Source organism: Balaenoptera physalus, assembly GCF_965194825.1.
Source record: "Balaenoptera physalus genome assembly, chromosome: 11".
Classification (NCBI taxonomy): Eukaryota; Metazoa; Chordata; class Mammalia; order Artiodactyla; family Balaenopteridae; genus Balaenoptera; species Balaenoptera physalus.
The window spans coordinates 77576387-77596071 of record NC_138896.1 but is presented as its reverse complement, the minus strand read 5'-3'; the positions used below and the strand labels follow the sequence as shown (position 1 = coordinate 77596071).

The window sequence follows — 19685 nt, the reverse complement described above, 5'->3', positions numbered from 1 at the left end:
CAAATGTGGCTTTGATGGAGGAGCTTGCATTTAATAGGAGAAATAATTTTGAAGGAATGATAAAAATTTAGCGTTTATAGTAAGGCCAGCTCTTTGAAGGTGTTGTAGCAAGTTTTTATTTTCTCTTATGTAACTATTTACACGTGCTGAACATTTCTGAGTTCCATAAGTTTTAATTTCTCATTTCTTAGGGAAAATGGTCAGTGCAGAGCACAAGGCTAATTCACACGCGGTTAGTGGCTACTATGTCAGATAGCACAGCTAGAGAACATTTCCATACCACAGAGTTTTACTGAACAGTTTTTTTGAACAATACCCATCCTAATGCAGGAATTGTAAGCTTCTGAAGCCTTAAAATATTTTTATTCTTTGGTATGACAATTCTCTTAGGAATTTAGCCTATGGAAATAGCTGGACAGATATGTAGGGATCTAGGTACATGGACGTCCACATCTATTAAGGAATCATTTATGATAGTGAGAGAGGGAAAGGAGACATTCCATTTGTCCAACAGTGGGAGCTGATTAAGTAAATAATGGTGTGTTTGTACACATACATATGTTTATACATACTCAGTGGATACAATGTAAGTGTTAAAAGGGATAATACAGATACGCATTTATTTTCATTAAAAGATATTCTACACGTATCACTGAGTGAAAAAAGTCAGGTTAATATATATAATATGCATTCATTTTAGGATGTGTATGTCTGTGTGTTGTGTATATAGAAGATAGCAGGGAGGCAAAAACAGAGTGCATGAGACAAAGACAGAAATATTTGGAGCAATATTTACCAATGTCTGAAAATTGTTTATTTTTAGTTGATGAGATCATAGATTATTGTTTTTATTTTTCCTTTTCTATATCTTCTGAGTTTTCTTCTAGCATATCAATTGTGTGTAACAAAAAAAAAGAAAAGAAAAAGAACCAAAATGTTTGCACGTGACAGAAATGTCAGAATATGAATACATACATGAACAGAAGACCATCAACATAGGTTTTTAAAAGTACGGTAGTTGCCTGATGATTTGCAGACATGCCTGTGTCTGTGAGGAGAATGATTTATCTCCACAAATTCTTGTCATTGTGGATTATTCAATGTGAAATACATCTTTGGTCTTTCTGTGGAAACCTTCCTAGTCCCTTTAGCACTAGGCTCAAGAACTCGCAGAACTGTTCTCTTCTACCTGAGATGTCCTTGATTGTACCATATTTGGTGTATCTGAAAATGTGTAGAAAATGTTTGTATGTGCATTTCCTCTGCAGTTTGGGGGATCAAAAATGTGGCCAGCTGTTGTTACAGCTACTGCCTTACCACAAAACCTCCGTGATTTGAGGCATCGATGCCAACCAACATGTAGGACTTTTATAGTTTTGTTGTGTGGAGAGACAAACGGTCATGGTGTCAGCTCCCAGATATTGGATTGCGATCCCAGAACTCACAGCCAACTATATCTTTTAAAATACCAGGCTGTCAAATTTAACTTTTATACATATTTGCTCTAAGTACTGTAAAGTATACGGTTTAAGGGAAAATCAACAGCATGGCACCCATGTTCCAAACATTTTCATGCCCTAGTTCTGTCTTTTCAAAGAAGTGACGGCTTATTGTATTTGGGGGCTTTCCCAAGGAGTCCTCCTGACTCCTTGTGTGTCGGTGCCATTCTGAGGAAGACAGGGAATAACTGCTTCCAAGACTCACAGCTCCATGAAGAGTGGCAGCCTGGCCCAGGGGCACGGAGAGCTGGCACGGAGATCTGTGTTGGCACGGAGAGCTGTGTTGGAATATTTCTTTCTCTACATTTAGGGTGTGGCATAAGATCCTTTGGAAAATAGAGAAGAACCTATGCGAAGATACAGGGAAATTACAAATAAAAAGGTGAATTTTCCTCATGAAGATGCTTTAGCATCTCAATTCAGACATAACTAGCAGTTAGTACCTCCTTCCCACATCTTATTTCCAAAAGCCAGAGAATTCAGTAGAAAAAAAAAAAGAAGAGGCTGCATTGAGGGACACAACTGTCATTATTTGACAGGAACACATGTAAATACCTTACTTAAACCATTTTTTCTCTAGAAAACTGAATGATGATAAGAAATCAGTCAAAATTCAGGAGTTTTTATTAACTCCAAGTTTCATAAGAGTTTGTCATTTGGTCATAAAACTTTATTTAAAACTGAGGTACCCACATTTACCTCTGGACCTTTTCAATATAGAAAACAAAAGGGTAAATGGACAGTAGAATTGTATTTTCCTCGCCAATTTCAAACAAATAGCAAATTTCATAGTTTTCCCACCCCAAACCATACAGGTATGTTATTTCTAACTTAGTTTTGTGACCTTGAAAGGTTAACCTCTGTGGGCCTCAGTTTTTTCACATGTGAAATGGGAAAATCAGATTAAACTGGATACTTTGTAAATTCCTTCCAGCTCAGACATCTTGGCAGTGCTACCCCATAGTTAGCTGTGGTTAACTTCTAATGAAGGTCAGGTTGCCTAAAATATAGTTGCAGATATAAATGGATTATGAATGTAAAAAGGATTATGACAATTTTATTTCAAACACTTTTGGAAAGAGATCTTCCTAGGACACTTTCACCTTCAAACTTCCCCAACAAAAACAGCTGTAGAGGAAGCCAAAAATAACTCATACCACCAATGAGCTTGGTTCAGAGGCTTACGAGAATTCACCCTTCATCTTACATAAAATTCCTGAAGCCATCTTCCAGCCAGCGTGGCCTGCCATTGGAAGCACCCGGGATTCATTTGCTGTTTCATTGCCTCCTTTTTGTGCTCTCCACTATGATTAAAGAGACCAGCTGTTTACTTAGAGTTTTCCAGGAGGACACCAACAGGCATTCAGCAGCCTGAATTAGATAATTTGTTAGGTTTTCTGTAAACCTTCCATTTTTAAATGATGGTGATGTCTCCAGTGTGCTTCCCTCAGCTGGATGGGGACTGAGTGCTGAGAATTTAACTCTGAACCCCTTATTGCTAAAGCATGAGTTCCCTCCAGCCTGAAGTCAGCCTTACTTCCAAATGCCTGATGTACAGGGATCATTTCACCAGAAGACCCTAATATATGTGCATATTTATTGGGTTCCCAGGACAGTCTAAATAAACCCAAAGAGTCCTGAGAAACCCATGTGTTAGTTAAGGCAAGTCTAAGCTGTAGGGCTCAAAGAATATATATGTTTATCTTTTTCTCTCATAACAGTTCCAAGGTGAGGGGGTCCAGGTTGATAAGGCAGTTCTCTTCAATGCCATCTGTCATGAATCCAGGTTCCTTCCATCTTGTTGCTCCAACATCCCTTAGCACAGGAGCCAGCAAGCTGTGGCCTGCATGCCAAATTCGGCCTTCTGCTTGTTTCTATAAATAAAGTTTGATTGAACTCGGCATGGTCATTTGTTGTATATTGTAGGCACTTTTGTGCTACAACAGAAGAGTTGAGTAATTGTGACAGAGATCATATGACCCACAAAGCTGAACATATTTACTAACTGAACCTTTACAGAAAAATTTTGCCTACCCAGCCCTAGCATGGCTGAAATTGGGCTGGGCTACATCCCTATTTAGCAGTCAGAAAGGAACAAGAATGTTATGCAGGAATCATGTCCTTTGACCTTCTCACATTCTACTGACAAGAACTTGGTCCACGGCCATATCTAACTGCAAGGTCTCATAGAATGTCTCGCCAGGGAGCCAAGTACCTAAGAAGGAGAAAACACAGTTTGGTAAACATTTAGCAGTCTCCACCATATTAAAATGATCCCTACTGAAAAATAGAATCCATTGTATACATAGTGTGCCTCTTTAGGACATTCAGAATAATTCCCATCATGGAATGCTTACATTGTGCTAGGTACTGTAATAAGGGTTTCACATTTGTTATTGCACTTAATCTGCCCCTCTTTGCTTGAGTAACCCTTCACCAGCCTCCGTATGTCCAATTAAATGCTATTTTTACCAAGAAGTCTTCTTTGATCCCTCTTGTCTAGGGTATTTGTTCCTTCCTAGGACTTCTTTCACCTTTAACACATCTCTCCAGTAGCATCTCTACCTCTTTATTATTATTGCTCACTTCTATGCCTGATTTCCATGATAAGTTCCATGCGGATGGGGATTACATTCATTTTACCCACTCTAGTATCCTGGGACCTAGTATAGTGCCTGGCACATAGGACAGGCATCCCCAACCCCCAGGTTCGCAGAGCGGCACTGGTTCGTGGCCTGGTAGGAACCGGGCCGCACAGCAGGAGGTGAGCGGTGGGAGAGCGAGCGAAGCTTCATCTGCCACTCCCCATCGCTCCCATTACCGCCTGAACCATCCTCCCCCACCCTGCCCCCAGTCCGTGGAAATATTGTCTTCCATGAAGCTGGTCCCTGGTACCAAAAAGGTTGGGGAGCAATGACATAGGAGACCCTTTAGTCATATCTGCTGAATGAGGAGTGGCCATTGTGAGGTAGGCACTACTGGCATTTCCCATTTAACAAATGAACATATCCTCACTGAAGCTCAGTGAGGATATGTTGTTTTCCTCTTGGCTACTAAGTAGCCATTTGAAGTACTTAGGGGCAGAGCTGGGACTCCAACCCAGGTCTCTTTGCCTTCAAAGCTCCTGTTCGTTACTCTAAGCCAAGCTTCCTCAACCTTGCCACTATTGGCATTTTGGCCTGAATAATTCCTTGTTGGGGGTTTCAGGGGGGCTGCAGTGTGCATTGTAGGATGCTTAGTAGCATTCCTGGCCTCTACCCACTAGACATCAGTAGCACCCTGTAGTTGTGACAGATGTCTCTAGACACTGTCAAATGTCCCCTGTGGGGCAGTCACCCCTTATTTATGCCAGATGAGAACAACTGGGCTAAATTCTACTGCCTCTCAATTTTGCTTTGAACTCCAGGAATCCATAATTACCCTGCTTCAGCTTGGTGGTGACTTTGGGGTTTTGTTTTCCTTGCAGTAGTGACCCTCTTCTTTAGCCCAGGTCACATACCGCCTCCTCCGCTCCCTGAAATCTTCCTAGATGCAGCCTTCACATAGCCAGACTTTCTTTCCTTTGTACTCCTGCTGTATGTTGTTTTTATCATTTTCATGATGCTTCATATTAAACCTAGGTGTTTCACTGACTTTCTCCTTGTCGTAGACTGTGAGTTACTTAAGAACTGGGATGCATCTTCCCCAGTTACCACCTGCAGGTGACACAGAGTGGCCCTGAGTCAGAGTTTGTTGAGTCGAGTTGCATCCATGTGAACCAGACAGAGGCTGAAGATTAGGAGGGAAGTAGCAAGGAGGAATCGTGGGCAGTCTCCTGCACCTGCAGTGTAATCCCATCAGGGCTGTTTGTTTTAGGGTTTCCTAAATCTGAGGATATAGCTGCTATCTCTTTGATAAACTTCTTTCTTCTTCTTCTTTTTTTTTTTTTATTGTGAAGAAGCAATATTTTCAGGACACCCGTGGTCAAAGGGTGCCATTATTCCTGTGAAATGCACTGCCAAGTGATATCCTTATTATGCTGCCCCAGCCGTCTGTCTCCTGGTGGGACTGTTCAATCATTCACATAGCCCTGAGCCCAGAGTTGGGGTGTTCATGTGGCAATTGGGTACACATGACAGAGGACTAATTTCCAAACTGTGTGACCTCAGGCAAGTTATTGAATCTCACTGAGTGTCCATTCAATCATTCAACCGATATTTATTGGACATCTACCATGTGCCATGCACTATTAGGGATATAGCAGTAGATGAAACAGACCAAAGTCAGAATCCCTTACCGAATAGAGTCTAATGGGGGTGAGCATGACACAGATAATAAACAAATTAAACACATAAAACATATAGTTGATGACATGGTAATAAAAATTAACCAGAAGATATTAAAAATATATACCTGGTACATATTGTGACGATTAAAGGAGCTCATGTATGTCACATGAGTATTGACATGTAGATGCATAATTAAACTTAGTAGTCTCTCTCTTCTTTCCTCAATTGTTTCACTTGTAAAGTGAGAGTAAAAGTATTGCTCCTGTGTGAAGGTGGGGGAGCTAAATGTAGGTAATCCCGATACTAATTCATATTATGTTTCCTGTGGCTTATAACATTAGTAAAGCTCTATCATCCACTTTATCTCCAGTAAGTTATCATATTTCAAGTGGGAGACTTCTCGAAGGAAGCTGAAGAAACTGATGCTTTCAGACACCTGGTCCAAGGACAAAGTGGATTGCCTGCCCTCAAAAAAAAAAAAAAAAAAACGTGCTCTGACTGAAGCAGTGGGAAGAGTGATGGTGGCTATTTCATTTTGCCGGTTGTTACTGTTGGTTTTCAAGATCCACTCCCACTGCAGAAGGAGACTGGATTCTGTTAGTCATCAGAGGGCAGAGAGGCTAAGCACGCTGGTTTTGAAGTCGGCCCTGTCTCCTGGTTGGAGTCGTGTCTCTGTCACTTCTTCACAGTGGGTCATAGGGCAAGGAGCTAACCTCTCTGAGCCTCAGTTTTCTTATGGGACACTGAGAGAATTGAAGGAGCTAAGGAAAATAAAACAGGTATTTGAGTTTACCTGCCTATTGTGTTCAATAGCCTGGAAAACCCAGCAGATTTCCTAATCATTCTCTCTGTCTCTGGGATTAGGTGACCATTCACTGGCCAGAGTGTTCTTTCTCTAGGTAAAATGACAGCATCGTACCCCATTGTTTTGATAGCAGAGTCTGTTCTCCTAAGCAGAGTACCAGCAGGGCCTAAAGGAACATGGCATGCTTAATGGGTACAATATCCATTAAACCAAAGCTGTAAATAATTACCCGTCAAGGGTAACCTGGATACAAAGTGAATAACTGGTCAATCGTGGCTGCTTTGCTAGACATTGTAAGGCAGTGACAGATTAGATTATTATTGTTGTTGAAAATTACTTGTAATTGTTTTCAATCTTTTAATCCCTTTGAGAGTGCTACCAAGCTTTCTAATATTTGAAAATATGCTACACATGAAAATATTTGAGAACCACTACAGGATACAAGATTTAAACACAGAGAAAATAATTTGAGCTTGTACTTCTTCCAGTCAATTGATAGTGACTGCCAGAGTGCTGTGATGAGATCTGTACCAAGGCTGGTCTGAGAACTGAAGAAGTTCTAGGATCATTTAGTGATGTCTGCAACTGTGGCAGAAATGGAGAATGGGGACTCAAGTACAGGCTTTGCTTTCCCTAGACTTACCTGTGTGTTTTAAAAGTTGCTAGAAAGAAAGAAACTAAATCATTACTGTGTCTACTGCAATCAACTCCATCATGGAGATGGCCCAACATCTGTTCTCAAAATGAACCAATATTCCATGACTTTGTTTATAGTTTGACACACCACTACAGTTCACAGTTGTTAACTTTATAGACAAATATTTATAAATTGAGCTCTGTGCAATTTCATTGTGAATTAAAAAATATTGGCAGTTAAAGTGATATAAATCAACAGGGGACCAGATACAAAATATTTTTGATCTTTGCTTGAAAAATAAAAGCAATGCCCTTGCAAAAAACATTACCAGAATCTCATAGTAAATATTCATCTGTTGAAAATACTTTTGATTTGAAGATTTTCATTGGAAACTGGGGTTTCCCTTATTAATTATAATGTTTTAAAAGTCTAGCATAAAGTTTTCTTAGCATTCTTCAGTAGCATTCTTCCCAGTAAACTCTTGTAATGTACATATATTTTCATCTTTTTTATGTACAAGTGGGGGATAGGAAGGTTGTGGGGAAAAAAAATCACTTTATTTTCTCAATGTGATTAAAATTTTTTACAATAACAATTACTTAATTGTACCAAAATTACAATAGAAAGGCAATAAATTCAGGTTGGAATAGTAGGCAGTTAATTATCAACACTCGAGGCCTAGAGAGAAGAATATATTAGAAATTGTAGACTATTGTGCAGTCGGTTGCTGATCTTTCTTTGAAGCCAGACATGACCTTATCAGATTTGTTTAGTATGAGAAATATTTTTTTCTGGCTTCAGAACAATGGATTTCAGAGGTCAAGAATACCTACATTCCACATGAGCAAACTTTTCATCCTTTGAAATCATAATGATGAATAGTCAACAGCCAGCCACACTGTACATCCAGGAGGAGAAACCAGAACACTGAAGCTGGTATGGGCTCTTAACAGGCTGTGAAGCAGGAGGCGTTTGTGAACATAAATTGTCGGTGGCTTTGTGAGACTTTGTAAGTAACAGTGGGGTGATTTAATCTTCTTTGTAAAAGGTGTCTGACTTTTCGTTAATCCTTCAGAAAAAAATCACCCTGGACTTGCCGATTTTCTCAGCTAATAACTTGGTTATTCCAAGTAGAGTATTTGAAAACTTCTGAAGGTTTTTGTGTGTGTGTGTTTATACAGTGGGTAGTTCAACATATGATACAAGTTTTTAATTCTTAATAAACTTTTTATAGGTCACCTGTGAAAACCTAATATCTCATCCTTATTTGAAATAAGGCATTCTCTACCTTTTAGAAATCACTCAGCCATGATGCATTTTCGATGTCATGTGTTAGTTGATCAAAACTAAGATGGTTTTGTTAAACTATATTTTCTTGATAAGCATACAATAGACATATGCTTATAAAAAATGATGCAGTTTTTCCTTCTTCTATTTCCCTGCCTGGTGGGAAGGGGGGGGGGGTCTCCCTCATCCCAACTCTGATCTCCTTCTCCCTGACACTTGAGATCACTATTCTAAATAATATCCTCAATTATTTATGACCTATTCATAGATAATGAATGAGCAAGCATAGTACCCTGGCACATAGTAAACATTTAATAAGCGTTTGTTGAAAAAAGGAATATTTAAATGTGGTATAAGCAGTTAATATTATTTGGGATATTAAATTTGTATCTATAAATTAAATGAGTAAATTTAACTTTCTGTGAATTTTTGATATACATACTGTGATATCCAATACAAAATCTATTCATACGATCAGCTTGGGCCTTAAATATATTAGTTATATGTTCATTTCCTCCTGATGTTTTTTTCCCACTTTTATGTTCTCTAGGGTAGTGGTCCTTGGAGTGTGATCCCCGGGCCAGCAGGGCCAGCATCACCCAGGATTTGTTAGGAATGCAAATTCTTGGGCTTCATCCCAGGCTTACTGAATCAGAAGCTCTGGGAGTGGGGTGCAGCGATCTGTGTGGTAACAAGCTCTCCAAGTAGGGCTGGCTTCATAGCCATGTGATTTGTGCAGTCACACAGGACTGGGGTTTTAAAAGAGCCTTGTGCTTGGTTTAATGGTTCTGCTGTCATCTTGGAATTCTTAATAATTTCTTAGCAACAGGCCTACATTTTCATTTTGCTCTGAACCCTGCCATAATATACCCTGTCCTGATGCCAGGTGATACCGATGTATACTCAGAGTTTGAGAACCTTCATCTTTGAGAAATATTCAGGTTCCCTCTGAGTATCTGATCAGTTGCCCATTTTATTATAAATTACAGCCTATCCAAATTTTTCTAAGCAAGTTGGTCCTCAGGCAAGTTACTACTAAGTTGTGTTAACATTTCTCTTAACTTAGTAATCTGGGCTTTAGCAAACTTTTGGACATTTGGCTTTCTATAGCAACTGCCTTATAGTGGCCAGAAGTAGAGAGTTCCTGACTTTTCATATCCATCTTGGACCTTCTTTTTCCTGGTTACCCAGAAAGTGTTCTTATAGCAACCTTTTCTGAGCCCATCTGGTACTGCCAAACAGTTAATCAGTTTTGTTTCCATAACAAATTACCCAGGTCGCTGGGTTTATGGGTGTTTAAAAAAAAATCTCTCCGTGTAGGGGTTGTTCACAGACATTGTGTTATATAACATGGAATCACAGTGAGTAGGTCAATCAGGGCCTCAATAGAAACAGATATTTCAAATTAAGATAATTCAAGAAGCATTTATTTACAAAGGAATTAATTCCAAAGGTATGGTATAGAGGAACAATTAGGGCTTGTGCAGGAACCCCAGGCTATAGCGGCAGAAATGTCACCATTTCTAGGCCCAAAGAGACAAGGGAAGGAGAGGTTCCCAGAACCTGGAAAAAGAGAGTCACATGGGGCTGCTTTGAGAGGGATAGTAACCTTCTGTCAAGGGACACAGCTAGTCTGAAGTGAACTCACAGGGAGGGAACCAGAGAAATAAATGTGCTGACCTCACTCTCCTGCCTGCAATCCAATTAGCTTAATTCTACTGGAAGCCCGAGGGCAGAGAGCACACTGATGTGACCTGAGTACATCAACCTGTGGGGAAGGAAGCAAGGAGAGAAGAATGGAGATGGATCCAGAGGGACAAATGGAAAATACCTGGCATAGTTAATTCCACTCACCTCCTGGCATCTACTCTCAACCTTCCTTCATGTGAAAAGTTAGCAATCCCAACACAGAATGAAGTCACCTCAGCTCCTGTGTCATTGTGAGCCAATGTCAATTATGTCATATTCCTATCTAAAACTTGAACTACCACCAGTCTTGTAAGGTAGCAGAGGGTAAAAGGGAGAAAAGAAATGATTTAGTGAAACAAACATAACTGCTGTAGTCCCCATCTCTATAGCTGGCCATGAAGCCTTGTTGGTAACCATGGTTTCCTTCTTCCATCACCTCTTGTATGATCCCCATACCTTCTGCTGGCACTTCAGCTGGATAGGGTTCATGACTTCATTGGGTGATCCATACCTTCTTTCCTGTAAGATCTAAGTCCTTGATGGCCTGGACTTATTGGGTTGCCACAGTTTTACACTTTCATTTAAGGGTATCCCCGTGAATACTTGGGTTCTGTATATCTCCTTCCTTTCACCCATTGCATAACAAAAATGGTGACACCCTTTCATTGGTTCAGTGGGATGAGAAGCTCAAAATGGCCATGGGACCATTTAAGCTTCTAATTCATCACACCATGATAATGTTCTTTGGTGAAAGCAACCTTCTTCTAGTGCGTTATTAGGTGGTTAAGTGAGAGAGACCACTCCCACCTCCTCTTCTCAGTTTCCTGATCCATGTATCCTTACTATAGGGGAGATGGCACCATATATTGACCTGTGATTTAAGACATACACTGCATTCCTTTAGGACGGCAACCCAGCCTCCTTGGGTGTTGTCCCCCTGCTTTGGTACTAAATCAGCATTTCTAGGTTATGGGCCCATTAATGGTCAAATGTGTCTCATGGTTGGAGGTGATGTTGTGAAGGCTGTCATGTGATAGATAAGGCATTGTGTATGTCTAAGAATTGTGGTCCTGGAAGAAGTGCTGAAGAAGAGAAGTTAAATCCATAAAGGGAAGATTGTATCCTATTTAAGTCAAAGCACTGACCTCTTCAAAGCCAGAGACCTCTAATGTCATCAGTATTTCCCTAGGTAGCTTGTTAGTCTACCCAGGGCTCAGTATTGGCCTTTGTTGTGGGCAGATTTGGTACTTGGCTTGGTTGTAGTTGGATAAGCCTTGGTGAGAAGACTGTGTGACTGAATTGTGCATGGCCTCCATCCCTGACTGTGTGGCCAGTGAATTCCCTCTTCTAAGCAACATAAAGATCATAAAACAAGTTAACTCTGTTTATCACCCTCCTACTTACATGTTCTTTTCTAGTACTTTAATTATGCTTTCTTTGATTAACATTAGACATTGTTTTAAAAAATTATATTATTATATTATATTAAGATTAGACATTATTTTTTAAAAAACATTCGCAATTATAAACAAACCTTTTTTTATAAACAAAAATTTTTTATTTTTATATAAAAATATATACAAAAATATTTTTTAAAATAATGTTCTTTGTTCATTTCTTCTTACATCTCAAACTTTCCTTCTTAGCTTATAATTCTTTTTTTTTTAACATCTTTATTGGAGTATAATTGCTTTACAATGGTGTGTTAGTTTCTGCTTTATAACAAAGTGAATCAGCTATATATATACATATATTACCATATCCCCTCCCTCTTACGTCTCCCTCCCACCCTCCCTATCCCACCTCTCTAGGTGGTCACAAAGCACCGAGCTGATCTCCCTGTGCTATGCAGCTGCTTCCCACTAGCTAGCTGTTTTACATTTGGTAGTGTATATATGTCCATGCCACTCTCTCACTTTGTCCCAGCTTACCCTTCCCCCTCCCCGTGTCCTCAAGTCCATTCTCTACGTCTGCACATTTATTCCTGTCCCACCCCTAGGTTCACCAGAACCTTTTTTTTTTTTTTTTTTAGATTCCATATGTATGTGTTCGCATACGGTATTTGTTTTTCTCTTTCTGACTTACTTCAGTCTGTATGACAGTCTCTAGGTCCATCCACCTCACTACAAATAACTCAATTTCATTTCTTTTTATGGCTGAGTAATATTCCATTGTATATATGTGCCACATCTTCTTTATCCATTCATCTGTCGATGGACACTTAGGTTGCTTCCATGTCCTGTCTATTGTAAATAGAGCTGCAGTGAACATTGTGGTACATGACTCTTTTTGAGTTATGGTTTTCTCAGGATATATGTCCAGTAGTGGGATTACTGGGCCGTATGGTCGTTCTATTTTTAGTTTTTAAAGGAACCTCCATACTGTTCTCCATAGTGGCTGTATCAATTTACATTCCTACCAACAGTGCAAGAGGGTTCCCTTTCTCCACACCCTCTCCAGCATTTGTTGTTTGTAGATTTTCTAATGATACCCATTCTAACTGGTGTGAGGTGATACCTCATTGTAGTTTTGATTTGCATTTCTCTAATGATTAGTGATGCTGAGCATCCTTTCATGTGTTTGTTGGCAATCTGTATGTCTTCTTTGGAGAAATGTCTATCTAGGTCTTCTGCCCATTTTTGGATTGGGTTGTTTGTTTTTTTAATACTGAGCTGCATGAGCTGTTTATATATTTTGGAGATTAATCCTTTGTCCATTGATTCGTTTGCAAATATTTTCTCCCATTCTGAAGGTTGCCTTTTCATCTTGTTTGTAGTTTCCTTTGCTTTGCAAAAGCTTTTAAGTGTCATTAGGTCCCATTTGTTTATTTTTGTTTTTATTTCCATTTCTCTAGGAGGTGGGTCAAAAAGGATTTTGCTGTGATGTATGTCATAGAGTGTTCTGCCTATGTTTTGCTCTAAGAGTTTTATAGTGTCTGTTCTTACATTTAGGTCTTTAATCCATTTTGAGTTTATTTTTGTGCATGGTGTTAGGGAGTGTTCTAATTTCATTCTTTTATATGTAGCTGTCCAGTTTTCCCAGCACCACTTATTGAAGAGGCTGTCTTTTCTCCATTGTGTATTCTTGCCTTCTTTATCAAAAATAAGGTGACCATAGGTGCATGGGTTTATCTCTGGGCTTCCTATCCTTTCCCATTGATCTATATTTCTGTTTTTGTGCCAGTACCACACTGTCTTGATTACTTTGTAGTATAGTCTGAAGTCTGGGAGTCTAATTCCTCCAGCTCTGTTTTTCTTTCTCAAGATTGCTTTGGCTATTCAGGGTCTTCTGTGTTTCCATATATATTGTGAAATTTTTTATTCTAGTTCTGTGAAAAATGCCATTGGTAGTTTGATAGGGATTGCACTGAATCTGTAGATTGCTTTGGGTAGTATAGTCATTTTCACAATATTGATTCTTCCAATCCAAGAACATGGTATATCTCTCCATCTCTTTCTGTCATCTTTAATTTCTTTCATCAGTGTCTTATAGTTTTCTGCATACAGGTCTTTCACATCCTTAAGCAGGTTTATTCCTAGGTATTTTATTCTTTTTGTTGCAGTGGTAAATGGGAGCGTTTCCTTAATTTTTCTTTCAGATTTTTCATCATTAGCGTATAGGAATGCAAGAGATTTCTGTGCATTAATTTTGTATCCTGCTACTTTACCAAATTCATTGATTAGTTCTAGTAGTTTTCTGGTAGCATCTTTAGGATTCTCTGTGTATAGTATCATGTCATCTGAAAACAGTGACAGCTTTACTTCTTCGTTTCCAATTTGGATTCCTTTTATTTCCTTTTCTTCTCTGACTGCTGTGGCTAAAACTTCCAAAACTATGTTGAATAATAGTGGTGAGAGTGGACAACCTTGTCTTGTTCCTGATCTTAGAGGAAATAGTTTCAGTTTTTCACCATTGAGAACGATGTTAGCTTTGGGTTTGTCATATATGGCCTTTATTTTGTTGAGGGAAGTTTGCTCTGTGCCTACTTTCTGGGGAGTTTTTACCATAAATGGATATTGAATTTTGTCAAAAGCTTTTTCTGCATCTATTGAGATGATCATATGGTTTTTCTCCTTCAATGTGTTAATATGGTTTATCACATTGACTGATTTGCGTATACTGAAGAATCCTTGCATCCCTGGGATAAACCCGACTTGATCATGGTGTATGATCCTTTTAATGTTCTGTTGGATTCTGTATGCTATTATTTTGTTGACGATTTTTGCATCTATGTTCATCATTGATATTGGCATGTAGTTTTCTTTGTGACATCTTTGTCTGGTTTAGTTATCAGGGTGATGGTGGCCTCGTAGAATGAGTTTGGGAGTATTCCTCCTTCTGCTATATTTTGGAAGAGTTTGAGAAGGATAGGTGTTAGCTCTTCTCTAAATGTTTGATAGAATTCGCCTGTGAAGCCATCTGGTCCGGGACTTTTGTTTGTTGGAAGATTTTTAATTGCAGTTTCAATTTCATTACCTGTGATTGGTCTGTTTATATTTTCTAATTCTTCCTGGTTCAATCTTGGAAGGTTGTACTTTTCCAAAGATTTGTCCATTTCTTCCAGGTTGTTCATTTTATTGGTATAGAGTTGCTTGTAGTAGTCTCTTAGGATGCTTTGTATTTCTACGGTGTCTGTTGTAACTTCTTCTTTTTCATTTCTAATTCTACTGATTTGCATCCTTTCCCTTTTTTTTCTTGATGAATCTGGCTAAAGGTTTATCGATTTTGTTTATCTTCTCAAAGAACCAGCTTTTAGTTTTATTGATCTTTGGTATTGCTTTCTTTGTTTCTATTTCATTTATTTCTGCTCTGATCTTTATGATTTCTTTCCTTCTACTAACTTTGGGTTTTCTTTGTTCTTCTTTTTCTAATTGCTTTAGGTGTAAGGTTACATTGTTTATTTGAGATTTTTCTTGTTTTTTGAGGTGAGCTTGAATTGCTATGAACTTCCCTCTTAGAACTGCTTTTGCTGCGTCCCATAGGTTTTGGATTGTTGTGTTTTTGTTGTCATTTGTCTCTAGGTATTTTTTGATTTCCTCTTTGATTTCTTCAGTGATCTCTTGGTTATTTAGCAGTGCACTGTTTAACCTCCATGTAGTCCTGTTTTTTACTGTTTTTGTCTTGTAACTCATTTCTAATCTCATGGTGTTGTGGTCGGAAAAGATGCTTGATATGATTTCAGTTTTCTTAAATTTTCCAAGGCTTGATTTGTGACCCAAGATGTGGTCTATTCTGGAGAACATTCCGTGTGCACTTGAGAAGAAAGTGTATTCTTCCGCTTTCAGGTGGAATGTCCTAAACATATCAATTATTTTAGAGTGCAAGGCTGAGACTGGTTCAGTTCCTCTCTCCGTAATTGAATTCACTCTGGAAAATGAATCAATCCTAAACTAGACAGCCAAGCAATAGTAAACATTGTTGGTAGGAGACATAAAAATAGTCATTATTTAAGCAAAATAGAACAGTCTAAGTGAAATGGTTTTTGGAGTTTTAGATTAATATATCTAATAAACTCCTGTAGTTTCAAGTTACTGCTAAAACAGTAAAGGAAAATATAATCCGTCGTCCACTGGCCCATGCCAACAGTGAAAGGAAAAACTGAACTACAGAATGCCCTAAAATACTGCACTGAAACAATGTGCAGGGATGCTCCCCTCTACCACCCCCTCCCCCAGTTCCAGGAGAGAAATCAAGTGAAATAATAAGGACAAACTTTCTTATCCTATAACTTTCTACTCAAGTCCAGTATCAAAACTACCACCAGCAGGGCACAAGCTAGAAAGCTAACATTCCTTTCAAACAGCACTCAAAAAAGCATTCTGAATTATATAGTGTGTCACTACGTTTAAAGCTGATTTCTCCTTCCTAGTTGCAAATACGTAAAATATACCCAGAGGCTCAAGAGAGGTGGACAGAGCTTTATAAATATTCATGTAAAACTAGCAGTTGTACTTCATATTTCAGTAATTCAATGACAAATCATAAAAAGCATCTGTCTTTAATTTTTGTTGGTTTTAGGAAGTAAATGGTAAAATATATACACTGTGGAGTCTTAATACCCCCATCATAGAGTGTGAATGATGGTCCAGTTGCGAAGCTCCTGGATATACTCTTTGGCGTGGGCGACTGCTGTCTTTGGTGCCTCAGTTGGAGGTGGAGGGCCTTCCACAAACTTCACAAAATAATGGCAAAAAACCTTCTCCATAATCCCAAAGCAACCTCTGCCGTGGTGCTGGATGCATTTCAGGTACTGGCCTCGCCCTGAGGTGGACTCAGCTATATATAAATTGGATCTGAATTCCACACTGTGGTCTCTCACTGACATATCTTGTGCTTCTAAGAGAACCTCTTTAATTATCTGGGCCCCTTTTGTGTCACTGAATTCAGCTGAGCCAGAGCCTGGTCAGTGGACATTCTTTGTATCAATTTTGCCAAATACCACATCTTGTCTTTGCTGTACTTTATTTGTCTTTGAGAATAGTAGATTTTCCCAAGGCCAGCTTCCCTCTCAGATTCTGCATCCATAACGCACCCAGATGATCCAGTATTGCCTCCGCCATCTTTCTCCCTCTCTCTTCGGAAGCCTCTGAGCATAGTGTCCTTCTTTGTCCCTTGTAATAGTCTTTATCTTAAAGTCTATTTTGTCTGATATGAGAATTGCTACTCCAGCTTTCTTTTGATTTCCATTTGCATGGAATATCTTTTTCCATCCCCTCACTTTCAGTCTGTATGCATCCCTAGGTCTGAAGTCTGTCTCTTTTAGAGAGCATATATACAGGTCTTGTTTTTGTATCCATTCAACCAGTCTGTGTCTTTTGGTTGGAGTATTTAATCCATTTACATTTAAGGTAGTTATCGATATGTGTATTCCTATTAACATTTTCTTAATTGTTTTGGGTTTGTTATTGTAGGTCTTTTCCTTCTCTTGTGTTTTCTGCCTAGAGAAGTTCCTTTAGCATTTGTTGTAAAGCTGGTTTGGTGGTGCTAAATTCTCTTAGCTTTTGCTTGTCTGTAAAGGTTTTAATTTCTCCGTCAAATCTGAATGAGATCCTTGCTGGGTATAGTAATCTTGGTTGTAGGTTTTTCCCTGTCATCACTTTAAATATGTCCTGTCACTCCCTTCTGGCTTGCAGCGTTTCTGCTGAAAGATCAGCTGTTAACCTTATGGGGATTGCCTTGTATGTTATTTGTTGTTTTTCCCTCGCTGCTTTTAATATTTTTTCTTTGTATTTAATTTTTGATAGTTTGATTAATATGTGTCTTGGCATGTTTCTCCTTGGATTTAACCTATATGGGACTCTCTGCACTTCCTGGACTTGACTGACTATTTCCTTTCCCATATAAGGGAAGTTTTCAACTATAATCTCTTCAAATATTTTCTCAGTCCCTTTCTTTTTCTCTTCTTCTTCTGGGACCCCTATAATTCAAATGTTGGTGCATTTAATGTTGTCCCAGAGGTCTCTAAGACTGTCCTCAATTCTTCTCATTCTTTTTTCTTTATTCTGCTCTGCAGTAGTTATTTCCACTATTTTATCTTCCAGGTCACTTATCTGTTCTTCTGCCTCAGTTATTCTGCTATTGATTCCTTCTAGAGAATTTTTCATTTCATTTATTGTGTTGTTCATCATTGTTTGTTTGCTCTTTAGTTCTTGTAGGTCCTTGTTAAACGTTTCTTGTATTTTCTCCATTCTGTTTCCAAGATTTTGGATCATCTTTACTATCATTACTCTGAATTCTTTTTCAGGTAGACTGCCTATTTCCTCTTCATTTGTTTGGTCTGGTGGGTTTTTACCTTGCTTTTTCATCTGCTGTGTGTTTCTCTGTCTTCTCATTTTGCTTAACTTACTGTGTTTGGGGTCTCCTTTTTGCAGGCTGCAGGTTCGTAGTTCCCATTGTTTTTGGTGTCTGCCCCCAGTGGCTAAGGTTGGTTCAGTGGGTTGTGTAGGCTTCCTGGTGGAGGGAACTGGTGCCTGTGTTCTGGTGGATGAGGCTGGATCTTGTCCTTCTGGTGGGCAGGACCATGTCCGGTGGTGTGTTTTGGGGTGTCTGTGACCTTATTATGATTTTCAGCAGCCTCTCTGGTAATGGGTGGGGATGTGTTCCTGTCTTGCTAGTTGTTTGGCATAGGATGTCCAGCACTGTAGTTTGCTGATTGTTGAGTGGAACTGGGTCTTAGTGTTGAGATGGAGATCTCTTAGAGAGCTTTCGCCATTTGATATTACATGGAGCCGGGAGGTCTCTGGTGGACCAATGCCCTGAACTTGTCACTCCCACCTCAGAGACACAGGCCTGACACCCGGCCAGAGCACCACGTCCCTCTCAGCCACACAGCTCAGAAGAAAAGGGATAAAAAAAGAAAGAAAGAAACATAAAATAAAATAAAGTTATTAAAATAAAAAATTATTAAAAATAAAAATAAAAAAATTAAAAAGTAATTAAAAAAAGAAAAAGAAAAAAAAAAGAAAGAAAGAAAGAAGAGAGCAACCAAATCAAAAAACAAACCCACCAATGGTAGCAAGTGCTAAAAAGTATACTAAAAAGAAAAAAAACAAAAACGGACAGACAGAACCCTGAGGCAAGTGGTAAAAACAAAGCTATACAGACAAAATCACGCGAAGAAGCATACACATACACACTCACAAAAAGAGAAAATGGAAAAAAATATATATATCTATATATAAAAAGGAAAAAAAAAAAGGAGAAGAGCCACCAAATCAATAAACAAATCTACCAATGATAATAAACTCTAAATACTAAACTAAGATAAACATAAAACCGGAAACACATTAGATGCAGAAAGCTAGCCCCCAGTCTACAGTTGCTCCCAAAATCCACCGCCTCAATTTTGGGATGATTCGTGGTCTATTCAGGTATTCCAGAGATGCAGGGCATATCAAGTTGATTGTGAAGATTTAATCCTCTGCTCCTGAGGGTGCTGGGAGAGATCTCCCTTTCTCTTCTTTGTTCTCACAGCTCCCAGGGTTCAGCTTTGGATTTGGCCCCACCTCTGCGTGTAGGTCGCCTGAGGGTGTCTGCTATTCCCTCAGGACAGGGTTAAAGTAGCAGCTGATTAGGGGGCTCTGGCTCACTCAGGCCGGAGAGAGGGAGGGGTATGGAATGTGGGGCAAGCCTGCGGCAGCAGAGGCCAGCATGATGTTGCAACAGCCTGAGGCGCACTGTCTGTTCTCGTGGGGAAGTTGTCCATGGATCATGGGACCCTGGCAATGGCGGGCTGCACAGGCTTCCGGGAGGGGAGGTGTGGATAGTGACCTGTGCTTGCACACAGGCTTCTTGGTGGCTGCAGCAGCAGCCTTAGCGTTTCATGCCCATCTCTGGTGTCCACGCTGATAGCCGCAGCTCATGCCCATCTCTGGAGCTCGTTTAGGCGGTTCTCTGAATCCCCTCCCCTTGCGGACCCGGAAACAATGGTCTTTTGCCTCTTAGGCAGTTGCAGACTTTTTCCCGGACTCCCTCCCGGCTAGCTGTGGTGCACTGGCCCC

General features: G+C 39.5%; 1 protein-coding gene and 1 pseudogene across 5 annotated transcripts in view; one reads left to right on the top strand and one right to left on the bottom strand.

Annotated features, from left to right (window-relative positions):
* The window catches only part of ERC2 (ELKS/RAB6-interacting/CAST family member 2), a 954807-nt gene that overhangs the window by 634011 nt on the left and 301111 nt on the right, over positions 1-19685 (top strand). The window lies entirely within an intron of this gene.
* On the bottom strand, positions 16084-19394 carry LOC309638628 (large ribosomal subunit protein uL22m pseudogene; annotated as a pseudogene). The gene has a single exon. The product of its transcript is annotated as a large ribosomal subunit protein uL22m pseudogene (transcript).